The 19,545-nt window shown below is 41.5% G+C and overlaps 1 protein-coding gene across 1 annotated transcript in view; it reads left to right on the forward strand.

Moving 5' to 3' along the window:
* Positions 1-19,545, forward strand: part of LRPPRC (leucine rich pentatricopeptide repeat containing) — a 1,486,422-nt gene that overhangs the window by 160,741 nt on the left and 1,306,136 nt on the right. The window lies entirely within an intron of this gene.

Here is a 19,545-nt window from a genome sequence, read left to right on the forward strand (position 1 = left end):
CTTCCTACCATAGATCATTTAACCTGTATTAAATTATTCCTTTAAGCTGCCTAGCAGCTTTAAGCTTTCATTAAGAGTTCACTGTCACTGACTTCCTTAAAAGTTTGCAAGGCTTTTCTTAGAGGCACTTTATTTTACTTGGCCTCCTATAATAGATTCTGTACCTCGTAGGACTTTGTTTTATAGATGTTCTCTCTGTCTTCTGTTTGAATCAGTTGCATGAAATAAATATCCTGTAAAACTTTATCTGGTATCAGTTACTTCTGTCAGAAGTAGTTCTGGGTCAGAAACTTTCTATGTTGATCCTCCTTACTTCCTATTCCATAAGGACAGATAATTTTTGTAAACTCTTCCTTAATTTATGCCCAGAGGAGTGAGTGAAATGAGCTCAGTTCATAGCTCGTTGCTGAGAATGCAGTCAAGGAGACCATCGAGGAGCCTAGCACAGTTTTCCTAATTCCTCATTACAGTGAATTAAGAGTTCAGTAAGTAAATGGAGGCTGAGGGAATCTGACCCTGTACTAGAGGAAGCATTTCTTTAATTGCTAATAATCATCTGCACCAACTGCCAGACTTCCAGTAGGCCTTTTGACCTGCCTGTCTTATTTCTCAAGTATTCTTTCAAACTATCGAACTCAGATTCTACAATACTGGAAACAAATCTTTTAGAAAGAATTCACAGTTTTGTTGCATTTTCCAGAAGAGAAATTTGACTCCAGTGTTTCTAATACTGTCTGGTTTTCAAAAATGAAGTTGAACTGCAAAGTTTCTAAAACGTGTGATTTGGCTGATGCTATTAAATTTGGTTTTGACCCCCCCCACCAGAAAAAAACTAAAAATAATTTGGGTTCGTAGATCTCATCCATGAGTGATGGTTACACACAGCAGGAACCTAACCTTAACTGAATGCATTTGCAGACAGTAGTTGCTGAGTATGATATCTTGTTCTAGGTCTTTCTTCAATGTTGTGCCTGTTAGGGGGTATGCTCACCGGAGGATAACCACTCACAAGGGTTTTTTTTAATCTGTCTTTAGTTGAGTAGTATCCTCCTCAGTTTGGAAATGAAAGCTTTGCACTTAGAATAATATTAGATCTGTCAACTCTTGTCAACATAACCACCCCTCCCTTCTCCTAGCTCAGAGCAGGGATTGTCTAGAGGAATGTTAGTGGTGGTGCATTTGCTTCTGATTTGCCATAGTGGGTTACAACAGAAATCTGGAGTGGTAGCTTGTTTGGCAAATCATTGGGTAAGAGGGGAGAGGGCTAATAGCCTGGGAAGGTCACGGATGCTGAGCTTGCTAAAGACCTGTGGCTTTAGTCTTGTTAGTAGTGGAAAGCCTTGTTAGTAGAGGAGGAAGTCCGATGTGGTCATTCAGAGATAACATTGAGGTAATTAAGTTTCATACCTATTGAACATAAAATTAAAATCTCAACATCAGGCAAGAGAATGTTCATCCTCCTTAAATGCAGGACTGTGATCAACAGGTGTTGGGGCTGTTCAGTAGGTAAAGCTTTTCATGCCTGCCTGATGTCCTCTTACCTTCTCATAGAGTGTCATGATGATTAGCCTGTCTAGGTGTTCAGTGCTATGCTATGGCATCAGAGCTGGAAACTGTCCCAGGCTGCCAATTCATGACTTATAGAAGATGATTTTCCTTGCAACACGGTGCATGCTTTTTTCTTCACTTGTCATAACTGTCATCTTTTATTTTCTGGAACACTTTGCCAAACCAAACATTTCAAGTTGAATTCAAGTATTTTTGAAATTCCTGTCTTTTCTAGCTCTATCCCCTCTTTATTTTGTCGTGTCTTCTTTTTCTTTAGTAGTTACAACAAGTCTTGAAGGAGGTGTTCTCTTTGCATTTACTTTATTTTTTGGATTTAGAATCGATAAATCTTTCCATAGGGCTGCCTTGGAAAGAAAAATCTTTCAAAGACAGGCACACTTTGTTTTTCTGAACGTTGTGGCCCACTTGTAGTAAGTTTTGGGTGCCTACCCTTATAATTATATGTGGCTTTTTCTATCTTTATTTGCTACCCTCTTCTTCAGAGCCATCTTCATCTCCTAAATTAGATAAGTCAGAGGAGAAACCAGAAAGTACTGTAAGCCTAAATCCGTCACAGGTCTCCAGCTCTTTTACATAAACCCTTAGCAAGAGAATATTAACACCTGGATGTAAAATTTTAATAAAGTCTTCTTGACCTTTTCTTTTAGTGGTGTAACCATTCCTGTTTGTTGTAGCAAGACCTTCAGTGCTAAGAGCTACCCCTCTCTTCATATCTCTGATATCACTGCTATGTCCTCCACTACTAAACGTAAAAGTACAACAAGCTTGTCCTGTTAAGGGCTCAAGGGATGCTCTCTGGTACTAATTTCACTGCTCCAGACATTGGAGACAAGGCGTTAATTTGTTCCTTGCTCTCTGGATGCACCTGGATTTCTCACCAGCAAGCAGTTTTTGGCCCTAGCCTTGAAGATGCTGACATGACTACCCCAACATTGATACTGACCTTTGGATGTGACGCCAACTACTGCAGTACCCTTTTTCAGCATTCTAGCAGTTGGTGACAACCATCTCTAGTATTGATTATATTGTCTCTTGGTTCTGATATTTGTGCTGTCCATGCTAATGCCAGGGCCCAGAATTTCAATGCCGATTGTGACCTATTCTGCATCAGTGTTGGACCTGACCCTTTTGTCCTGGAGATTTTTGGCATTGACTTGGTGCTTGCCCAACCTGTGGCATCAATACTGAGCCAGCAATGTCCGTTACATTGGTTTCATTTTGTGCCACTCCAGCAGTGTACGTCAAGTCAGAGCAACATTTGATTGGGTCTTTGGCTTTTTTTGCCTGTCACAATGCAGACAGGAGAAGTCACAGAAATTCAGCAGCCTCTTTCCTTGCCATCTATCCAAAAACACTTTCCTTCATATTCTCCTCAATAAAGTAACGAAGGAAGTACATGGACTTGGACTGCCTTGCTTCTCTCTCAAATGACTGCACATTTGGGGAGCTCCAGGAGCTAATAAGGCAGGTGGAATGGCTGAATAACCCTTTGCCCATCCCAGAGCAGGGGCTGTTTAAGGCCTGTATGTATACCCAACAGCAGTCCTTGATAGTAGTCCTTCCACCAACAGACATCTTGGGAGATGTAACTGCAGCCAACTACCTAAACTTCCAGTACGGTGGCTCCTGTCCCTAGGAAGGTCAACTGTATCCTCACTCCCATAGAAGTGAGGGTTCTAGTCAGAGATATGCAAGCTTAATGCTATCATCTTTACAGCTGCAAACTCCCAACACCTCTGAGCCCAGTTATTCATCTACCAGCTAGAGCATCCAAAATGTGAACTGACTAGAGAAGTGTGGTTTGTCTTCTACATTTTCTGTTGAAGCAGTTAATAACCTGTGACATTTGGAATTTGAAAGTTATATTTCAGATGAAATCCACCAATCACTGCAACCACTGCCAAATTATTGAAACGGAAATGTGTTCCGGTTTTTCACTGTTTCATCAGTTTCCACATTTTTGATGAGCATTCTTTACATGGTCATAGCAGATTAGGCCAGAGCCACAGAATCTGGAATTTCTGCTGCTAGTGTACATGGCTTTCCCTAACTGATTGATTTTGCTGAAGACACCAAAGAAACTTACAGATTCCACCATTAAAGGTCGTGTGTGTTTGGGCTGGAAGTCAGTATGATGAAAGAAGGCAAGGTCCTTGCCACTGTGGACCAGTACTTTTAGGCAGTTATCGTACAGTTCCACAATAACTAATTGATGAGGATTCTACCTGCTGAATTGCACTTGATTGAGTTTTCTTTTTTTTTTTTTGTTATAATTCTAAGTGACTGCATGATTGAGGTTTGCATGAGATGCCTGTGCACTTTTAGGAAGCTTCTCCCTTCTCCATTGTTGTGTGACCGTGGATTTAAATAGGGGGATGACTTGTCACCCAACATTGGGGTGCATGGGTCTTGCTTCTCCTTGCAAAAAAAAAAAAAAATCTGTTCAGTCTCGGTTGTGATAATGTTTCTCTGTGTGATTGTCTTCATTGTTTGTTAATTAACAATTTCACCCTCCTCAGTGCTTCTACAGGATGTAGAGTAAGAGTTGCCAGATGTGATTTGAGTAGGAAGACTCGCAGTACAAAAAAAAAAAACATAGTGCCAGCTGTAAATGCAGCTCAGTACCCAGGGTAACTTTTAGAAAGTTTACACTCTGTGACATGGATTGTCTGCAGGGTCCTGAGCAACTGCAGCCTACATATGGGTGAACAGCAGTAGCTCTGAAACCTTGCTTAACTGTCCATTTCGCAAGGCAGGTTGTGGGTTGCGTGTCTCTCTACCTGTGTGTATAACTGGTTTTCTTTGGATTCCCAAAGTACAATAAAAATTAAAAAGATACCAAAACAAGCACAAGAAGCAAGTGTGAGTAGGAAAATAATTTGCTAAGAGCTTTCATTCTAAATGCAAACGGACTACTTCAGGGAACATAAAATAAAAACACTAGGTTCCCTTTATAGAATAAAGCCTTTCCTAACAGATTCTACCAGACATGCCATCTGTGGAGCACATCTTCTGTCTACCCTCTTATACACATTACCCATATTCACTAACTTAAAGTATAAAAAAACTAGAATCCTGCTGTTATAAAGTAGCCAGATTTGCTTCCAACCAACCTGCAAGAACTTATCACTGCAAAGTACTACTCGGCTAGTTGGAACTTCCTAACCTTTTAACTTATAATCAACTAGTTAGTTCTAACTCATTCTACAATGTATTACTCTAACTGTCCATCTGCTAGCAACCTAGTACAGCCCTACTCCAGCAGTAGAACTTGAAGGTCTTCTAATAAATTGCTCGTAAAGGTCACCAAGTCAAAACATAGCTACAGGGTTTCGCTGTATTCCTTCAAACTAACCAAAGCTTGGAGTGATATACCTCAAAATATACTCAACACTAACCACACTACCAAATTCAAACAACTGCTGAGGGAACATCTTAAAAATACCTGGCTTTGCTCCTTCACAGTTCTGGTTAGCTGCTGTAAATACCTTGATTTCTCCTCCTCACTTCTCTCACCTTTCTTCTTCGCATAACTTTCTCCTTCCCCTATACTCATCCCCTCTCTCCTCCTTAGTTGCCTTTTTATCTCTTGGGCAACATTTTCCTTAGCCCTTTATTTATTTCATCCAGTTTGTCACAAAAGTTAATTGTTAATCCTGTTTAAACTAATATCATTTTTTTTGTATAATTGTCTTTTCTTTTGCTATTTGTTTGTATTTATTTCTCGACATGTATTCTATATGCACATTGTACTGTTTACATTGTGTATTCTTGCATGGTTCTGGGCCTCTGATGAAAATAAGCTATTTTAGGCCCAGTAGGACACTCCCTGTAAACAAATTGAAATGAATAAATTAATCTTGGATTCAAATTCTTAATTTATATCCATGACTCAAAGGTCAGCTGACAAACCTCATACAGAAATGACAAATATGTGAAAAGATAAACATAAAGAAAAAAATGCAGAGAACAATCAAAACATATAATGTCATTTGTCTCTTAAAAATGTTAATTGAGTCATGGTGGCCTATCTTGTAGCCTTAATTTCCATAAAGAGTCTTGTTGTTCCACTCCGTTTTTAAAATCACCCTAGCCACATCCGCCTCTTGTGTTTGGGAATCCAACACAGATTGGTGGATCTGGAGACTTGGCTGTAAGCTGTAAAATTCCCTTTGTGATGCACAGTTACCTTGGCTGAAGTCCTAGTTCTTCTAGCTCTTATAACTGATGTCCCACCCCATCAGTTGTGGTTGGCAGGAAAGGAGTCTGCTCCATTGCACCAGAAAAGATGAGGATTTTATTCTGTAAAATTTTCAGTGCCAGAAAAGATGGAAGGCCCCAGGTTCTTTCTAGATTTAATTGAAGTAAACTCTGTTCTCAATTAAACGTTTTGTTTGGACATAGTGCAGACAGATCTTTTGTGCTAGTCAGAAAGAGAATACTTATTTTCTTCTGACTCCTAAAGCCTTTATCATACATATTGCAGTGGCAAAGGAGACTTAAAAAAATACTATTCTCAACTTTTAGGGTTTGTGCCAGTTGTCAGTTTTGGTCAGTTTTGGACCGTTTTGTTGAGACTTGCCTTTGGCCTAGGGGCATTTTACCAAATACATGCCTTTAGTTAATCCCGTCAGAGACTGCAGGGAGTCTAGGTTTTCCTTTTATTTAGACTGTTGGCACCTAGCTGCACTTGCAGTTCAGGCTCTGATTCCTGCACTCTGAGTATAACAGTGAGCCTTGCAGAGTTCAAGATGAATCCCTTGCAACTGCTAATATTAATTTGTTACAGCTTAGACATTGTGCAGGGTTGCTATTACAGCACAAAGTATTCAAACACAACAACATCTTCCTGGAAATTAGAATCTGTCTTGGTAAATTTATGTCTAAAAGTATTAAGGGTCATTGTGACCTCCATTGGAATAGTACCTTATGCTCCACAGGAGAGCACTGCAAGAACAGTGTTTTAAGGTCCAGGACCTGATGTTGCAGCAAGTTCACATTTCCAAAGTGTGTACGATGCACCTCTGCACAGTGCCTTCATTCCTTGCTTTTGAAGGGTAGGTTGGAGGACCCTTATTCTAGACAAAACATGCAGCATCTTTATGGTTTCTAAAATTTTTTGCCAGAAGTCATTTGAAAGGCAAATTACAAGGTTTTTTTTTTTTGAGTTTGAAAATAATGAAAGCTTTTGATCGTTTAGGCTGTAGTTCTGTTCATTGGTAGGTGCTAGGCTGTTGGCCCTAGGGCCTGTATAAGTCTAGCCAAAAAGATACCCTGGCTTTTGCCACCCAAGAAAATTATTTTCCTGTGCCCGTGTCGAGCAGACCTACAGAAGTGATCCCCGGGGTGAGTTTCCTATTTCCCATCTAATCATCAAGATTTTTCTTGGAGTGCTAATGAGGAGCTTTGTTTGATCTAGATAGGTAGTTTGTTCCATATGGGAAGTCTCTGGGACAGGAATCTGTCCCTCCAGCATGTTCTGTTTATTGTGGTGACAAGGTTTAGGTCTCTAGAGTGTCTAGCTCAGAGGGATTGGGATTTCTTTAAGTGGAGCATGTAGGTCTAACATAGCTTTGTATGTTAGGCAGAGATTGCCTCTGAGTAGGCGATATGCGACGGAGTAAATCTGGAGTTTTTTGAGACTGTCTGCATAGGGCATCTATTTGAGGCCAGTAACCCCTCTTTGTGAGATATTTCTGCGGCCTTTCCAGTTGTTGTAGATGTCTTGTGAGTTACATACCAAAAGGGGCATTGTACTCTATATAATGGGTCTAATGAGTGACGAGTAGGGGGGAACAATTACCTCTTTTTTACTGGATGATGAGGTGTGCCACATAGGATTTCCTGACTACTGTGGCGATCTGATTATCAAAGGAGAGACTACTGTCCACCTGTCTCCCAAGGTCTGTTATCACACTTTCGGTGTTAAGTAGACTACCGCCTATGTGATAGTTCTTGGATACAGAGTTTTTACCAAAAGGGATGACAATGCACTTTTTGGCATTGAGCTTGAGGCCGTGGCTTTGACACCAGGCATCTCTCTCAGTGATGCCCTTTTGTAGGATGTCCACATTGTTAGGAGTTTTTGTTATGGCTCCTAGTTTGCAGTCATCTGCGAAGTTCATTAACCAAAGACCTTCTATGTTAGCCTGTACTTCAGAGAAGTAGATGCCAAACAGGAGAGGACCCAGGACTGAACCCTGTGGTACTCCACTTGTCACTGGTCTGAAGTCAGATTTGGAGTCTGCTACTTTCACAGTGTGGGTTCGGTCAGTGAGCCAGTTGGCAACCCATCTTGTGACATAGGAATTTATATATAGTTTAATGAGTTTATCTATAATTCCAGAGTGAGGGATGGTGTTGAAAGCCTTGGTGAGATCTAGATAGGCTGTGTGAACCACCTTGCCCTCATCTACGGCTTTGGTGACCGCTTCAAAGAAGTCCATCAGGTTTAGGAGACATGATATGCTTTTTACAAACCTGAACTGGGTGGAGTCCAGAGTTTGGAGATTACCAATGTCTTTGTTTATAAGTTCCATGATGATCCGTTCCATGGCCTTGCTGACCAGGTTGTCACGCTAATGGGGCGATAGTTCCCGGGGTCCGTGGTGGATCCCGGGGTCTGTGGTGGATCCCCCTTTGTGCAGTGCGATAACTGTCGCTGTGTGCCATTCAGTGGGCACAAAGCCTGAGGTGAGGCTATGATTGAACATGGTACTTAAGTGGGGTGCCAGTTCGTTCTGTAGTTTGTGTAGAATGCAGACCGGGATGTTGTCAGGTCCCATGAATGCTGTGATGTTCATCGTGTTTCACTGTTGCAGTCATTACTCTTGGGTTATCCTGCTGCAGGCTACCCGCAGTCGGCCAGAATTCCAAAGTCTAGGTCTGGCGTCGGTTGCTGTCGCCTCTTCCCTGACGTCAGTGCGCCAGGGGTATAAAAGATGTAGCAGACGCCATTTTCTTCAGTCTTTCTTGCCGCGCGGTGCCCAAAGCAAAAGCAGTTCGCAAGTGCCGGTTGGCCGACTCCTGAGATTTTCAGATCCGAATTTCAGAACCAAAGTCTTCATTAAAGATAAGTACCCCGTTGGGAAAACTTTTTTCTTGCTCCAGACCGATGTCGGAAAAAGTTAACAATTGCATTTCTTGTGAGAAGCAAATACCTCATAAGGATTTTCACTCTTACTGTATTCCTTGCCTAGGCCCTGATCACAACGTTGCTAGTTGTCGGTTTTGTGCTAGATTTAACCAACGCACTATCAAGCGTCGGTTCGATTTTGCATTTCATTACTTTGGCCGAAGATTTAATTATATAATGCCGTCGGATCAGCTGACAACCGGAGTTTACAAAAATGCAAGGACAAGGAAAAGGATAGGCATCCAAGGTCCAAAACCGACGACGAAGCCTCTACTAGGCCAGTCTTTGGTTCGTCGGTTCTCAATGAGGCACTTTCGCAGCCCCTGGCGCCCGCTACCTCGGAGCCACAGGCCGCTTCCGACTCCCACGTGGGGGCGACTGGGCCTCTGGATACTCAAGGTATTGGACACTTGGAAATCATTCCCTCAGATGGGTCCGGAGCCGCTGAGCAGGCATCTGCTTCTGAGGGTGTCTTCAGACCTACACAACTATATATTAAGCCATCCTCAGCTTCAAAGACTAAAGCAGCACTAAAGACAAAGAAACAAGTACAGCATTCTCCTACTCAGACTTCCATGCCTAAAAAACAGATGCTCAAAATGACCGAAGACCTAATTAGTTTGATCAGGGGCTCCCATCCCCCTCCTGATAAGAGGCCTAGGCAAGAGACCGAGTATGATTCTTCTGATCAGGTTTTATTTCCTCTGATTCCTCTTCTGAACAGGATTACTCCATGCTTCCCTATGAGGATTCTGATGCTGAAGAATCCATTCCTTCAGCCTCTCCTCCTGAGGATTATTCTTTTGGGGAAACCCTGCATACCATGAGGGAACATTTCCACTGGGAGAGCCAAGATTATTCTGAATCTAAGAAAAGGCTTAGAGACTTTCTGCTACTTCCTCAGCACAGACCCCTTAGTATTCCACCTGTTCTAGACATTGTAGATGATGTATTTTCAGAGTCCGGCCTGTCCCCAGACTCTCTATCCCCTGCACCTGCTAAGCCAGACAGATACTACAGGGTCCCAGATTCTCATAAATTCCTGTATAAAAACCCCGCTGCTGACCCAGAAACTATATCTCAGGGTCCCAAGGTGGTTAAAGCTTCCACTGCAAAAAAACCCATCTCCTCTGATAGGGATTCCAGGGCTCTAGACAGATGGGGGAAAAAAGTCTACACTTCTGCTACCCTGGCTGTAAGGGCTTTAAGTTGTCTGTTTCATATGCTTAAATATCAGCAATATTTAATGTCCCTGCTTAAACAGAAAATGTTGACAAATACTGAATGTTCAGAGAACAAGGAATTGCAGGATTTATTGCTTGCAGCTGAACAAGTGGGAAAGCATACTTTGCAATGTGGTTATGATTCACTGGAGACCTCTTCCAGGGCCACTGTTACAGGTTCTGTTTTTAGAAGGCATGCTTGGTTAAAGGAACAAAATCTGTCTGATATTGTCAAAGCAAAATTATTAGATGCATCATTACAGCATGATACTTTGTTTGGTACTAAAGCAGAAGAGGTGTTGAAAAAAATGGAGGATAAAGCAAAATCCATGCAGACAGTCAAGGATTTCTTACAGGTACAGCCACCCAGGTTTAGCAGAAAACTGGCCTTCTAAAAATTGGTCCTTTCCAGTGTCAGACCACAAAGAGGCAGATACAGGTCTCCCAGATGCAGATCTCAGCTCCAAGGCTCATACAGGCCTAAACAATGGAGTGCTCCCTCCTCCAAAAGTGGAGAAGACAAATCACAACCTTACAGGAAACAGTCCCATTGACTTTCCTCTACCAGATCCAAGCACTTTTCTTTTGGCAGCCCCCTTAGGGGGGAAAATAGCACTTTTTTCATCAAATTGGCTTTGGACCTAAAAGAGGCATACCTGCATGTCCCAATCAGACAATCTTGCAGAAGATACCTCAGATTCATAGCTGGCTCAATGCATTACCAATTATCTGCACTGCCCTTTGGCTTATCTGCTGCGCCCAGGGTCTTCACAAAATGCCTGGCACCAGTAATTGCGTTTTGCAGACAAAAAGGAATTCAAATATACCCCTACTTGGACGGCTGCCTGATTCAAGCGGAGAACAAAGACATTCTTCTAAAGCATCTGGCGTTTGTAAAAAGACTACTAATTGGCCTAGGGTACACAGTAAACGAAAGGAAATCAAAACTAGTGCCCTCTCGAGAGATAATATTCCTGGGTGCAAGCCTAAATACAACTGCCCAGATGGCTTATCTCACGCCAGACAAACAAAAGCAACTGACTACTTACTTCAAGAATTTGGCAGTAAAAACCCACTTATCTGCAAGGAAAATCCTGCAGGCCTTGGGTTTTATGGCATCATGAATTCTACTAATTCCATATGCCAGACTGCATATGAGGAAACTACAATGGTATCGAAAAAGTGTTTGGACTAGACATTGCCACAGCCTGGAGACAGTAATTGCACTCATTCCTTGCCTGCAACAGGAGTTTCAATGGTGGGCAGAAGCCTGTCACCACAACAAGGGTCTGCCAATCAGTTTACCCACAGCCAGACAAACACTGACAACAGATGCATCAGATTATGCCTGGAGAGGCCCATATGGCAGGAAAATGTATTCAGGGCATATGGCCTGCAAACCAGATGCATTTTCACATCAATCAAAAAGAGATGCTATCTGTTCAAAATGCCGTGACAGCTTTCAAGGACCTGCTTCATCCAGGACAGTTATTGATTAAGACGGACAACACTACGGTCCTGTGGTACATAAACAAGCAGGGAGGTACACATTCCTACCCCCTCTGCAGACAAGCAATGACCTTATGGGACACAGCATTGGCTTTTCAAGTTCACCTGCAAGCACAATTCCTGCCAGGAAAAACAAATACTCTGGCAGACGAACTAAGCAGAAACCTCATGGATCCCCATGAATGGAAACTGGATCCACAAGTCTTCAGCATGGTAATAAGGAAATGGGGATGCCCAGACATAGATCTATTTGCCTCCCGTCACAACTGCCAATTGCAGAGATTTTGCACAATGATTTATCACAAGCAAACATGGAAAGTGGACGCCCTATCCTTCAGCTGGAGAAATCTAACAGTATATGCCTTTCCCCCACTGTCTCTCCTTCCCAGGGTACTCCTAAAGGTCAGACAAGAGAAGCCAAAAATGATACTGATTGCACCAGACTGGCCACGCCAGCATTGGTACCCAATCCTAAAGTGCTTGTCTCCAGGTCCAGCATGGATACTGCCTCAGACTTCTCACTTGCTGACCCAACAAAACAATCCGATCCTGCACAGCCAACTCAGGACCTTAAATCTGGCAGCATGGCAGATAATGTAGCCATTCAGAACACTCCTCTTTCAAAAGCTGTTATGGATATTATCTTGGAGGCCAGGAGGCCCAGTACCAGAAAATCTTATGCAGAAAAATGGAAGAGATTCTGTGCTTGGAACAAGGCATTGACACGTGTGTACCAAATATCCCTCAGATTTTACAATACCTAACTGAGATGCTAAGCAAAGGCCTTTCTTTCTCATCTATTAAGATTCATGCCTCTGCCATTTCAGCCCATTACAATACGGAACCACCTATCTTTTCTCATCCTTTAATAAGGCAGTACCTCAGAGGGGCCAAAAACATTAGGCCTCCAAGGAGAGCACCAATTCCAGCCTGGGACCTCAATTATGTTTTGGAAAAACTCACACTGCCTCTTTTTGAGCCAGCATCAACAGCAGATATAAAATTCTTATCCTGGGAAACGGCTCTACTCCTAGCAATAACCTCTGCAATGCGAGTCTCGGAGTTACAAGTACTCATGGCTGTGGAACTTTTCATCATTCTTCATCCAGACAGGGTTTCTGAGGACAAACCCTACATTTATGCCTAAGGTGGTGTCCAGTGTGGCCCTCAACCAAAACCATTCACTTGCCAACCTTTTGTCCTAATCCACAGAACAAGGGTGAGAAAATTCTGCGTTCTTTGGACATACACAGGCAGTTACGATTCTACTTGGACAGAACTAAAGCTTTCAGAAAGACTGAGCAACTTTGTTTCATATGCTTCAGGTTCACAAGGAAAGGCTATTTCAAAACAGACTATTTCTAAATGGATAGGCCATTGCATCCGTGTCTGCTATTTTCAACGTGGCAAATCAGTCCCTAAGGACATTAGGCCTCATTCCACCAGAGCAGCAGCCACTTCAGCAGCCTTCCTCAGAGGCGTACCAACCAAAGATATCTTAAGAGGCTGCAACTTGGAGTTCAGTGCACACCTTCACAAAGCACTACCACTTACCTCTTTACTCAAAGTCCAGAGCAGGCTTTGCCACTGCAGTTCTGCAGGGCCTCATAGCCTCTCCTAATCTTATTTAGCCCAGCCACCCTTCCTCAGCTTTGGGATTCAACCCAAGAGTAATGACTGCAACAGTGAAACATGATGAGCATAGTACAGTTGTGTACCTACCATAAATGTAGATGTTCGAGCGTATTCACTGTTGCAGTCCAGGTTACCCACCCACCATCCCCCTTTTCTTTGCTGGGACTTATCTGCACTTCTCTATCCTATACAACCTATTTGGTGTATTTGCTTGTAGATGAAGGACATGTTATTTTTGTGCATGCATTTTTATTGGCATATTTTTCAGCCTTCCAATTTGGGGGCACCTGACATCTGGGGGCAAGAAAAACTGAAGAAAATGGCGTCTGCTGCATCTTTTATACCCCTGGCACACTGACGTCAGGGAAGAGGCGACAGCAACCGACGCCGGACGTAGACTTTGGAATTCTGGCCGACTGCAGGTAGCCTGCCAGCAGGATAACCCAAGAGTAATGACTGCAACAGTGAATACACTCTTAACATCTACATTTATGGTAGGTACACAACTGTACTTTCTTTGCTTTGGAGAGTGTGGTTTTTACCTGTGCAGCTGTGATGATAGGAACTTTACATTCTTCCGGTATAGAGATGGGCCCTTTAGGAGGTGAGAGGGGGGTAAAGTTAGCACTGAACCTGTCTGCCAGGATGTTGGCAATATCAGTTGGTTCTGTATATTTAGTGCCATTGTGCTGTAACTCGAGCAGATCTGAGTGTTGCCATTGAGATTCTTGACATAGCTATAGAATGCTTTGTGGCTGTATTTAGAAACAGTGGCGATTTTGTTTTTGTAACTAGCTTTGGAGGATTTTATGAGGGATCTCAGCTTCTTACTGAGGCTGACCAGGGAGTTTCTCCATTCATGGGATTTTACTCTTTATATTAAAAAAAAAAAAAAAAAAAAAAAAGAGGATAGCTTCTTGGTTCTGTTAGGGATAGCACGATCCATTCACTCGTGTAAGTGCTTATAAAGTGCATTTGTATAGGATTCGGCAGCTGTACCTCTATTATCTGTCTGCATGGGTGTCGTGATGTTTGCCGCTTCTTCCTTAAGAGGCGTGAAGTTGGTTTGGAAAAATATTTTACGGTGGATTCCCTAATGGGGAGTGGGGGCGAGATGTGGATGTCTAGGGTGATTAGCTTGCGGTTGGATAGAACCAATGAGGAATTGACCTCTGGTGTGGAACACCGGTCGCCCATGTTGGTAATTACCAGGTCTAAGATATTGCTGAACCTGCTGGGGGTGTGGATAAGTTGATCCAAGGTGTTGGAATTTATGAATTCCAGAAAACATTGAGCAAAAGAGTTAGTACATGAGTAGTTTTCCCAGTTAATGGTGGGGTAGTTGAAATCGCCCATTATTAGGGTGTTGTATTGTACCCTAATATTTTCCAGTGCATCAAGAAATGAGGAGTGGGAATCCTGGGGCATGGTGGGGGATCTGTAGCAAACTACAATTTGGATTGCTGTCTTGCCCCGAGTTAGTTGCACGTGGATAATCTCGGATGCATTATGCTGAGCAACCAGCCTGGAGGTGTGGATATTCTTAATGAATATGGACATGCCTCCGCCTTTAGTGTTTTGGTTCAGGTTAGGTGGCCGAAAGGTGTGGTATGAATTATAGCCTGGTAATGCAGAGGTGCTCTCTGGAGCCTTGAACCGGGTCTCTGTCACTGCACACAGATGTCTATGTTCACCATTTTAAGGAGTGCCTCAAGTGAGTGCATTTTGAGGTTTAGACTTCTAGCACTGAGTAGCATTACCCTCTGATTTTGCTTGCTTGTACCTGTTACGGTGGTGAGTTTGTCATTTGAACCTTGCCTAAAAAAGGCACTATAGGGGTGGCAAGAGTCTTGGCTAGTATCCAGAATCCCAAGAGTGACAGGTGCAAGCCATCTCTGGCAAAGCATCACGATCTATTGATCATGTCATCCCAGGCAGACAAATACTGGATCCCCTTAGAATGACACCAGAATCTTAGCCAATTGTTGAAGTCAATCATTTTGTCCTTGTACTGTGGTATCCTTTTGGGTGATGGCAGGATGCTACTCAGGGTTAGGGTCATACCTGCCTGGGCTACAAGATCGGAGAGATCCTCCATGTCTCTTTTCATGTAGTCCAGGGAGGTATGTCTCAGGTCTTTCACACCAACGTGGACAATGACAGAGTCATATTTGTACTTGTTGTGGAGTGACCTAAGTGCGTGCATTATGTGGTGAATCCTGGCACCTGACAGGCAGCAGACAGTAACTTTCTCCTTGTTTAGCCTGGTGAGTGGAACATCAGTGTGCCTGACTATAGAGTCACCTATGACTAGAGTGTTGGGTACGTTGTTATGCCTTATGGGCTGTGGTTGGGTGGCACACTGAGTTTGTGGGCTGTGTGTCATTTAGGTTGTGTTGGCGGGGTGAAGGTTGCGTTTCTGCTTTGGAGGTCTCTGTTGCTTGGGCATATTTTTATTGTTGGACCTCTGTCTTTTTGGCCTTTGTGTGAAACAGTAGATTTTGGAAGTTTGCTGGCTCTCAGCTTAGTGTACAGTGGACTATCATTTGGTGGCAGTACCTTTTGTTGCACAGGTTGCAGCAGGGTTTCCCACTTAGTTCTATACTTTTTTGGTTCTTTGCATGAGTATTACTGCGACAGGATGAGAGCTCACAAGATATTGTTTTTACTTGTGTGAGAGATTTTGCAGATTTCATTAGCAGGGGTGTGTTGCTTTGTACCTTGGGATTATTTGGTGTATCTGTTAATATGGCAGAGTGTCAGGGTTTGGCACTGTGGGAGTTGTTTTCAACTTCTGACTTTTGGGTCGCAGATATCATTTTTGTGTGGTTGAAAGGCATAGAATTATGGATAGAAATGGCTTAGGTCATACTGTTCTGGAACCTGACACCAGCTCTTATAATTCATTTTGTGTATGTTGGAAACCTACTCTCCATGGGTTTCTCTACCGATTCATCAAGGTAGAGTTTCATCTTCACATATTTGGAATGGTTTCAGGAAGTGGTTTCTACTTTATGAAAGATAGGGGTTCTTTGTTACGCATGTTCTAATGATGAGTTGATTTGATGCAATTGGTCTTTTACACTTTGCTTCTCAGTTTCTTTTGTTGTGTTAGGCAGAATCCCTCCAGTTTTATGTTGTCTTATGCTTCACTCTGCATAACTTTTCCTTCAGGTCTGGGGAGGGGTATTAAATGGTTAAGCAAATTTGTTCAGAATATTTTTAGGAAAAAAGTGATTAGAGCTGTTAGTCCATGTCGGACAATAAGTTGAGTAAGAAACACTTGAATTCTGAGTTTAGAAAAGTTTTTTGAGCCTTGCTGGTATGCTTTAGATAAACCAATTCATAAGTGTAGTGTTTTGAAATGTATGGCTCTCACTTAAGTCGTTGCCTTGCACGCAAAATTTCATTGGCAGTTATTCCATAACTGTCTGTTTCTGGAGGGCCATATGTTCTAAAAGTAACTGGTTGCAGTTGTAGGACCATTTTGTTTTCTCTAGGTCACAGGTCTTTTTTGCCAAACTACAGTTGATTCAGAAGCATAAACTCACTGTATTTTGATTCATGTTCTAGATCTGACTTTTTTTTAAGGTTAGTCATTAACTTTATCTGATTGGTTTCTTGTACTGATGTGGCAAATCTGGATGGGGTTTTTATGTAACATAATTTGAGAGTTTTGGTGATTGTTGTACTTGCGTTTGACTCTTAAGGTTCTGTATGCCATCTGTGTTAGTTCCTTTTTTCTTCATTTTTAGTCTGTTCAGGGCACATAACAAATGCACCATACTTTTGATAAGTGCTGTGCGATATATTTTACATCTGCCTGAGGTACTACCAGCACAGATAGATGGGATTTTAATTTTGTGTCATCTAAAAGATGAAAATCTAAAAGATTGCACCTCTTGAGTGCAGCACCCCACACTTGTTACTGCACTACGGGGTCAGTACTGGAAAACTGAGATTCAAGTTGGAAGATCAGAGGACTATGGATTCTAAGGTGACTGTGCTGCTTACTGAGTTACCGATGCTGCCAGCTCTGCAACAGGTTACTAATTTGTAATATTGTTATCCTGTAACCTTGTTATGGCCATGTAGGAGGAGAAGTTTCTCTATTCACACCCACAGTGGTCTCTCATTATTTTGTACCCAGAGGTACATAGATGATTTGATTTTCTTATGGACTTGTGAGAAGAAAGGTTTTGAGTCCTTTGTTAATGATTTAAACCAGACTGCTAAACTTTTAAAATTCACTTTGGGAAGTTATGGAAAAACCATCAATTGTTTTAGACATACATTTGGCCTTTGATGTATCTACTAACACTTTTGTTAGTAATATTTATAGGAAAGATGTATTTGTTAACCAATATTTACACAGGGACAGCTTAAACCCTAGACATATGAAGAAAGGGGTAATCAAAGGTCAATTTATTCGACTTAACAGACTTGCATCAGATGACCAAGCTTTTCTTCAGGATATGATGACCCTAAAACATTTTTTTGAACAAGGGGGGGGGGGGGGTACGGTCAAGCTTGGCTCACAGGTATACAGAATGAGGTTAACATTCTAAGAAGGTCTGTTGTGAAACCAGTTGTTAGGGCGGTGGTGGATCTAAGTTGTAGAAGAAGAGAAAAAGATGACATTATCTTCACAATTTCATTTCCTATACCTATCGTGAACGAGATGGGTGTTATTAAAAACATTATTGAGGGCAGTTGGAAAGTTTTGATGGGCAATAGAGAGCTTCTACAAATCAATGGTGTACAACCCAGGTTTACCTACAAGAAAATTAAGAATGTAAAGACTATTTTAGAACATTCAACAGATAATAAAAATGTATTGGTTAATGACAGTGTCAAAGGGACATTTTCTTCTATGAAGTGTAAACAATGTAGGTACATTAGTAATACTTCTTTCACATACTTTAGACATCTGAATAAAACCATTTGGGTGAAAAATCACTAACTGTGAGAGTTCCAATATAGTGTGCATGGCCATAAGTAACTTCTGCTTTTGTTTTTATATTGGAAAAACTATCAGATGTTTAAAACGTAGGATTTACAAACATCCATTAGTTATCAGGAAGAAAGACTTTACTAATGCCTTAGCCAAACATGCTAGTCAAATGTACAAGTTTTAAGAAGTTCACTTTTTCAGTGATAGATTTTGTTCCCCAGATGGAGTACCCAGGGAATTATAAGCTGGCATTAGAATGTAAGGAGTCTCTGTGGCAAATTAGTTTGGAAGCTGACAGAGCTCCCAGCTTGAACGAGAGTATTAATATTAAGTGCTTTTTAGCACTTGGATAATTATGTTTGAGTAATATTTTGACAACTTTTGTCAGATGTGTGTAGTATATTTGTATTCGTATTTAATACAAATGTATTTTTATTTGTATATTTACTTAAATTGGGACAGTTTTTATGGTATGTTTTTATGTCTTTAATATGTATTGAGGATGTAAGACACTATCTGTCATGATTTGATGCAAGTGTATTTAAGGGTATGTCTTTGGGAGGTTAACATTTTCTGAAGAAGTTCATGAGAATAAACTTGGACGAAAGTGCTAAGGAATTGTGTTCGCTCCTTCATTCATCCAGACTGCCTTTGGTTCGTTTTTCCAGTTTCATAATTTGTAATATTCATTTAGATCTAGCTAGTAAGATAGATAGCATCTGTTTAAAGACTGATGCTAAAACAAAAATTGTAATGGGAGATGTTCCAGACTATATTTAATAGGATGTACAAATTTACTTGACTCCTAGTGGTTTTGGGTTGGAGAAGCTGCTCTGGTTATAGGTTAAAGTTCCAAACTGTATCATAGTAAAGTGTTTTTGCAAACTTTTTCTCAGAGGTGAGCATTAATGCATAGCTATTGTTTCTCTTAAGTTAAATTAAAAAAAATGGTTAAAAACATTCAGTACTCTTAACTTGGCTTGGGGAATCTTGGAAAAGTTGCACTACAGTAAAAATTTTTAGCAGCAAGAGACTGTTAAACTTCAACTTTTGTATCAGCATAGTAGATGGAGACCTTGTATCCAGCTGTCATTCTGTTTTGATATATTTAAGAATCACAGTTGCATTAAACAATAATGCATGATCATCTTTCTTCAAATTCAGTTTTATTGGTGCATGCTTTTTCTGAAAAGCAAATACTTCAAACAGGAAAAAGCTGCCACTGTGAAAAAACACTGTAACTTTAATACTAGAACACTAACAAAAGAAAAATTGAATAGACTTTGGAAATGTTTTTTCCCTGCACTACCAGGTTGAGAGCTTTGTCCTCCCGCGGCAACCCCCAACTGATTATTATCACTCTATGATCGCTTCAGCTTGGAGAAAAAGCAAAACACAAATGATGCCTTTTGCACTTTCTCTAAAGTGGTGCAATCTCGATAAGAATGTGCTGGGGGGCAAGCCATATGCAAAATAGGTTGACAGTCTTGAGTTACTTATTGCAGAGATCAATCTAAGAA

The sequence above is a fragment of the Protopterus annectens genome, chromosome 1.part0 (genome assembly GCF_019279795.1).
Source record: "Protopterus annectens isolate FY-2018-M chromosome 1.part0, PAN1.0, whole genome shotgun sequence".
In the NCBI taxonomy this organism is placed as follows: domain Eukaryota; kingdom Metazoa; phylum Chordata; order Ceratodontiformes; family Protopteridae; genus Protopterus; species Protopterus annectens.